General features: G+C 46.9%; 1 protein-coding gene across 1 annotated transcript in view; it reads right to left on the bottom strand.

Moving 5' to 3' along the window:
- LOC108788010 (catenin alpha-2-like) overlaps positions 1 to 7,793 on the bottom strand; it is a gene marked incomplete at its 3' end in the record, with an annotated part of 1,352,655 nt that overhangs the window by 1,232,187 nt on the left and 112,675 nt on the right. The window lies entirely within an intron of this gene.

The following is a 7,793-nucleotide window of genomic DNA, read 5'->3' as shown; positions in this document are numbered from 1 at the left end:
GAGAGTAGGCGGTTCTGCTCTGTTAGGCAGTCAGGTCTCAATTACATTGCTCAGTCTAATTAGTCTAAAGCTGGCAATACACTTTACAACCATCGCACGACTTGAGTAATTAAAAGCTCGTATTATTCTCGGCGGGTTTTCAAGCCTGCATGGGAGACAAAAGACGTGCGACCGTACAGTAGAAACGGTTGCATGCCTTCCAAACACCTGCCGATTATCGTACGATCCCGGGATTTCCCGCCATTATCGCACAATAATCGCCAGGTGTATGGGCACCTTTACACAGTCTTTCTCAACCTTTTTATGATGGAGAAACCTCCTGAAATGACTTTCAGGTCTCAAGGAACCCCTGCAAATAATTACTAAATCTACAGCTCTGTACATTGATGTAAACAGTAAGTTGGTAAATAAGAATACATTAAAAAATAGGGAATGTGGCATACTTTAAATATTTCACACACAGGCTTGGTCTCTATAAAAAACAAACATATTTTTATCAATAATAATTAAATGAAACAAATGATAACAATACGCAGTACCAAGAACGGGAGAGTGAGAATTGTACTGCTCCTTTACATTGGTGGTCAGTAAATGGCTCCCTACATTGGTGGCTAATAATGAAGGGCTCCATTAGACTGGTGGTCAGTGAGAGAAGGATCACCTTACACTGGTAATCACTGAGAGAGGAGCCCCTTTATACCGGTGGTCAATAGAAGAAGGACGTAATACACATATGGTCAACGGGAAGAATGCCTCTCACACCTGTGCTTACTTGGAAGAATGCTTCTTACATTGGTGATCACTGAGGCTGAAATTGCTAACGTTGCAAGGAATCCCTAGCAACCTCTGCAGAAACATTAGGGTTACATGAGACTATGGTTGAGAAAGTCTAGTCTGACTTATCAGGTGCTGGGAGCTGAAAACGAGGTGCTTACAGGATTAAAGGATCCATTCATAGACTAATAAGCAGGTGACCCAGAAACCTCAAGGCCTACAGCAGGATGGGGGTTCAGTTAAGATTAAGCGAAACACGAAAAGTAGCTTACTTATGAACTCCCTTTAATTTAACCCACAATTTTGCTGTGTATTTGTTTGGAAAAATATTTTCTAGTATGAAAATGTGAACCCCCCCCCCAGCATACTGTGGCTATAGCTGGCGCAAGCCATGGCCCTGAGAATGAAGAGGGAGTGTAGACCTGGTTTTGTAGAATGATATAGCCAAGGCTGACACACTTGTAGGTTGGTATCACTTACCTGGTGGTGGACCGATTAGCTGAGGAGGCCTCCCTTGCAGCTCTTGTCTGACACCCCTGGATGTGGAAACAGGGAGCGAGTAGACAGAGAAGAAGCACTGGTGCCAAAGTGTTCAGACACGGTGCCTGGTAGAAGTCTGGCAACTGGATCCCTGGAAGGATGAGCAGGGCTGGTGCACAGCTGTGATGCCAGCAAGGTTTGCAGCAGAAACTGGAGCGAGGTCAAACAAGCCAGGGGTCAAGCCACACGGTCAGCACGGTACAGAAGGAGCAGGCAGAGGCAGAGTCCAGATAACAAGCAAAGGTCAGGGGCAGGCAGCAATCAGTGGAAGTCAACAGCAATCCAGGGCGAGGTAACAGACAACTGATCAGCAGCAGCACAAGCTGAAAGACTGTTCAGCACTGACCCATTTGACCAGCTGGTAAAATAGGAACATCTATTAGAGGGCCGTGAGTCATTTCCTGTGCGCCACTGTGTCACTTCCTGTGTGCCACATTCCGTTGTGAACCCATGCGCGCTAATGCATGTTTTCCAGTAACCTGGAAAACTGGGACCCGTGCATGTGTAGTAGCGTGCAAGCTCCCGGCTATGACCTTACAGTTGGCAACATCCTATTTTATTTCACTAACATTGCAAAACATTGTTTTAATACCTAAAAATAGTATTATCCATGTACAAATTCTCTGTCATTTGGATGCATGACATTTGTTTAATTAGAAACTTCTTTCGGAAGACTATACCTAAAACATCTAGAACAATGCTCACCAAAATGAGCACTAATTACTATTCCCATCTGTTGAAGCAATGTATAAAGTCTTTTTGTAATTATCAGTTAACAGTTTTCTGAGTCAGAGAGTGAGAAGTGCTACGAACACTAGCAAATGATTGACCTTCGAAAAAACACGTGACCTCATTATATGGATAATGAAATAGTGAGCAATGACTAATGGGCTTCATGTGTGAGAGCTACAGGGAAGGAAAAAGGTTAAAATGTTGACTGCAAAAAAATTCTGAGAAATGTACGTCAGTGGTTCTCAGAAACGAGTTAAAGATACTCCTAAAAATTAATGTTACCGTTTTTCATGGTTGATATCAATCTCTTGGGACCACAAATATCACCAGGACATATTATGACCTAATACTCCTTCTCCATAGTGTAGAACAAATCATTTGCCCACCAACCACAGGAAAGTGACAACTTCATAATGGTTATATGGCAACCCAAAACACAAACATCCATTTGAAGATCTCTCCACTGGTGTGCCGTGAGAGATCTAAGAATCTGACAATAAAATTTACCTTAGGGTCTTCACCAAAAGCTGAATTAGCAGGTTAGAGCAAAGTTGACTTTGTGACCTGTAACACTTTCAGTTAAGTGATACTAGACTTGACATGATGTAGTATGAGCTCCCCCTAATAACTAGTGCATCTCAGAATGGTTGATTTCCGATCGGGGTTAGGAAACTTAAGGAACTGAGGCAGGGGCTGACTGGCAACCTTTTAGCCCAGGGGGCAAGTACAACCCAGATGCCCATGGTGCAGCGACTTGGCCCCCCTCCCGCTCTGCCTCTTCCCCCGCCCCCACTTGCCAATTTTGCCATCCATGTTATGGTAGTGTTAACGGTCGGGTGATGTGAAGACTCACTAGTCAGTCCATGAAAGGGGTGACTGGTTGGGGGATGGTGCCTTCCTCCCACTGGGCTCCATACATGGTTCTGGCCTAACTCCGCTCCGGTACTTAGGCACTCTCACCCACTGTAGGCCGCTGTACTTTTGGACTGTGAGCTGTGGGAGGATAGTGGGAGGAGCTGGACAGTGTCAAAGTCAGTGTTCCGTAATTTTTCTCAACCCCATAAACTTTCTCGACCATGTCAATTACGGTGGGGCCACCGTAATTGAAGGGATGAAGGGGGTCCTCTTCATCAGGCTCAGAATGACACATCACTTACAGAACCATCAACTTTATATAGACATCAAACTGTGAAATACAAACAGACCCCTCCCATGGAGGCAGTGTCATCACTGAACACATTCCCGCCATAAGCTGGAGCGCAAGCCTGAAGCTCTCTGCGCTCCACACCATTGATGTGTGACAGAGGGGGCAGCGCTTATAGCAGACATGGCATCCGGTTGCCTTGGCGACCACCCGTGCCTTCGGTAATCAACGGCCCGGTTGCTGATTTTTGAATCTCTTATGGCGGGAATGTGTTCAGTGATGACACTGCCTCCATGGGATGGGTCTGTTTGTATTTCACAGTTTGATGTCTATATAAAGTTGATGGTTCTGTAAGTGATGTGTCATTCTGAGCCTGATGAAGGGGACCCCCTGAGACCCCGAAAGCACTTGCATCGAATGGCAATGTGTCATTAAATGGACTATTGCTGTACTACTATGGTGTGCTGGTGACATTATTTCTTCATTTATGGTATACATGGTGCCGTCTGTGGTCACTACGAGCACCCACCCACCCATACGGGTTTCTTCCGGTAAGGAGTGCAGCAAGACCTCTGGTTCTGAATAACACTAGCTAGGACTCTGTCACCAGCATGTGTGCCCAGTCTTGCTCCACTCCCCTTCTGCTTTTTCTGTGAAGAGTTTATAACATAGAGTGCAGAGGTCAGTGTTGTGACATAGCGTACAAAGGTCAGTAATAACACACAGTACAGGGGTCAGCAGTGTAATGTAGAGGTCAGCATGTTACGCAGTGCAGCAGTCAGCATGTAACGCAGTACAGCGGTCAGCATGTAACGCAACGCCGTGGTCAGCGATTAGTATGTAATGCAGTGCAGCAATCAGCATGTAACACAGTGCAGAGTTTAGTATGTAACGCAGTGCAGAGGTCAGCATGTTACGTAGTGCAGAGGTCAGTATGTAACGCAGTGCAGAGGTCAGCATGTAACGCAACGCCGTGGTCAGCGATTAGTATGTAATGCAGTGCAGCAGTCAGCATGTAACGCAGTGCAGAGCTCAGTATGTTACACAGTGCAGCATGTAATGCAGTGCCGTGGTCAGCGGCCAGTATGTAATGCAGTGCAGCAATCAGCATGTAACACAGTGCAGCAGTCAGCATGTAACAGTGCAGCCGTCAGCATGTAACGCAGTGCAGCTGTCAGCATGTAACGCAGTGCAGAGGCCAGCATGAAATGCAGTGCAGAGCTCAGTATGTAACGCAGTGCAGAGGTCATGTAACACAGTGCAGAAGTCAGCATGTAACGCAGCGCAGAAGTCAGCATGTAATGCAGTGCAGAGGCTAGCATGTAACACAGTGCAGCAGTCAGTATGTAACGCAGTTCAGCAGTCAGTAACGCAGTGCAGCAGTCAGTAACGTAGTGCAGCGGTCAGCATGTAACGCAGTACAGCGGTCAGCATGTAACGCAGTGAAGCGGTCAGGATATAAGGCAGTGCAGCGGTCAGTATGTAACGCAGTGCAGAGGTCATGTAACACAGTGCAGAAGTCAGCATGTAACGCAGCGCAGAAGTCAACATGTAACACAGTGCAGCGGTCAGCATGTAACGCAGTACAGCGGTCAGCATGTAACGCAGTGAAGCGGTCAGGATATAAGGCAGTGCAGCGGTCAGCATGTAACGCAGTGCAGCATACAGTATATAACACAGTGCAGAAGTCAGTATATAAAGCAGTGCAGAGGTCAGCGGTCAATATTTAATGCAGTGCAGCGGTGAGCATGTAATGCAGTGCAGCGATCATTTAACGCAGTGCAGTGATCAGCATGTAACGGTCAGTGTGTAATGCAGCGGTCAGCGTGTAATGCAGTGCAGCAGTCAGCATCTAACTCAGTGCAACGGTCAGCATTTAACACATTACACAGGTCAGCATGTAACGGAGTACAGCAGTCAGCAGGTAACGCAGTACAGTGGTCAGCATGTAAGGCAGTGCAGCGGTCAGCATGTAACGCAGTACAACGGTCAGCATGTAACGCAGTGCAGTGATCAGCATGTAATGCAGTGCAGCAATCAGCGGTCAGTATGTAACACAGTGCAGCAGTCAGCATCTAACGCAGTGCAGCGGTCAGCATGTCACACAGTGCAGCAGTCAGCATGTAACACAGTGCAACAGTCAGCATGTAATGCAGTGCAGCAGTCAGCATGTAGCGCAGTGCAGCATGTAATGCAGTGCAGCGGTCAGTAACGCAGTGCAGCGGTCAGTAACGCAGTGCAACGGTCACACAGAAAGAAGAGGGACTTACAGTTACTCTTTTCCTCTCCTGTTTCAGATGCTGTGCCATCTTCTTTTCCTCTCCTGGTGGCGGTAGGTGGGGGGAGCAGCAAGGTTTCCTGCACGTTTGGAGGTGATTCCAGCCACTTCCTGCTGTCCTCCCTTCAGGACCCAGCAGACAGGCAGTAGGAGTGCAGTCTCCCTCCAGCCAATAACAGAAGAAGTGGGTGGAGGAAGCTGTTGAGGAGCTCGAGCACTACACGGGCTGATCAAAGGCAGCCGAAGAGTTGCTTCTTCTCCTCCCAGGCTGCTGCAGGAGCAGAGCGGCCGACGGGAGAGATGAAGTAAGCGATTGTTGCTGTGCCGGCGGGGGGTGTTTTTAGAGTCACCAGAGAGGCCCGGGGGGCAATTGCCACCCTGCCCCCCGGCCCAGTCCGCCCCTGAACTGAGGGCTATAAGCCACTAATCCCTCTATGAGTAAATTTAACTCCAGGTACGAAATAAGTATATGTTTGCATCTTACAGTCAATCTAAACCCCAACTGGATAATATTTACTTCACTGAAGCACTGTGTGTCAAACATAGCTTCCATTTTTTTTATTTTTTTTTTGGTCCTGTTTTTTGAATCTCATTGCTGCTGATCTGAAGCCTCTCTCAGACACTTTCTGTCTACACACATTGCACCAGCACTGGCGGCATTTCATTGTTGAGGGCAGGCTTCCTGATGGTGACAATGGCAGACCATGATCAACGGGAGTAGATGTAACAGAGTTACAGCACTCCCAAAAGACCCCTAGTATTACCTTTACACTCTATATAAGCTATTGAAGTGCAGATCGCACTTTAATAGCTTATTGCTGGGCTTCAGGAGCCCAGCAATGACAGTTTAGGGGCCGAAAGTAATGCAATACGTGTCGCTCCCGGTCCCATAAGACAGGGAGGAGTTTGGTGAACGGCCGTTCGCCACTCTCCTCTCCAGCTTTACACTGACACCCAAGATGCTGGGCCTGGGCCTGCAGGAGGGGCAGGGGAGCACGGGAAACACGGCAGGAGTGTCCGGCGCGCGGGGGGGGGGCACTTTACTGGATCGTAGAAGCGATCTGGCGGCAGCTGAGCCACCAGCATTGCTTCTACTGTAAAGCCGGCCACCAGCTCTACAAATCTGAACAGAGTCCCAGTCTGTTTAACCCCTTTAGGCCCAATGACAGCATTATACTGTTATGGGTCGTGAAGGGGTTAATAAAAACGAGTAGCTGGAAAGTGAATGTGGGACTTCAACAGGGGACTTGAGAATAGAACTTTGAGCAAGAGAGGACATCACTCTGATCATGAGAGGACCTACTATGGAACTCTGATACAAAGGACTTAGACACCAGAGACTGCAACCAGAAGCCATTTTTCTGTGAACGCTTAATTGCCAAGAAGTCCTGTTCTTTGCGGAATTTACAGAATCTGCAGCTGGAAGCTAAGTACTATTAGTGTTTCCTCTCTTAGAAAGCATTACATGTACTACAAAGGATAGTGTAGTGAGTGCATGTGTATGTATGTTTGTTTGTAGCAGCCTGTATGTTTGTTTTTTTTTTTATTTTGCTTTTCCTGTAACTGAGTTTGTGCACGCAGCATTTTTGCCAAGCAAAGTACTTTAAATGCTACTGGGGTCAGTTTCCGTGAGCTTAACTGCAGAACTAGACAACAAATAGAAATAAAGTTTTGCCATCTTTACATTTGGGCTCATCATAAGCTCTACATTTATGGGCTGATCTTTGGGATTTGTAGTCCAAAGCAAAACAATGGTACGGCACTTCTCTCCCGCATATGCAAATGCTGAGGTTGTCTTTGTTCAAAGCTTCATGTCAAAAACAACCTATACTGTTTGTTTCCATATTGGAGACATATTGCCTCACTTTCTTTTCCAGTCGTCCAGATCAGCTGTCAGAGGGAAAAGATAGGAAGGGAAAATCAAGGCAATGACAACAGTGAAAGCAATAAAAGTTGAAAAGCCACGCATGTACAGAGCCAGCATATAAAGGCAGTTGTTTCATTGTACGTGTCACAGGGCGTATTGCTTCATTTTCAGCTTTATCACATTCAGTTTGGTTTTGTGGCAACACATCATCCAGAGCTGTAGCTAGCTCCTTTTGCGCCCGAGGCAAGGACAGAAAATTGTGCCCCCCAACAGACCTGTGCGATATGTGATATCATGCGCCCCACCTCCAGGATGGCGGAGCGCATGCGGAGAATGGGCAGGTGACCAAATCCAAAATAGCATAAAAATGGGTTTCTTTTGACGAAACTAATGAAAACATTTGTAGTTGCCGTTCATTTAGTCTGAAACAAATTTTTAGTCTTTGCAGAGATGGGGGG

Source organism: Nanorana parkeri, unplaced genomic scaffold (genome assembly GCF_000935625.1).
Source record: "Nanorana parkeri isolate BGI_ZX_2015 unplaced genomic scaffold, ASM93562v1 scaffold299, whole genome shotgun sequence".
Lineage (NCBI taxonomy): Eukaryota > Metazoa > Chordata > Amphibia > Anura > Dicroglossidae > Nanorana > Nanorana parkeri.
The sequence above is the reverse complement of the archived record's forward strand: the minus strand, read 5'-3'. Positions and strand labels throughout refer to the sequence as shown.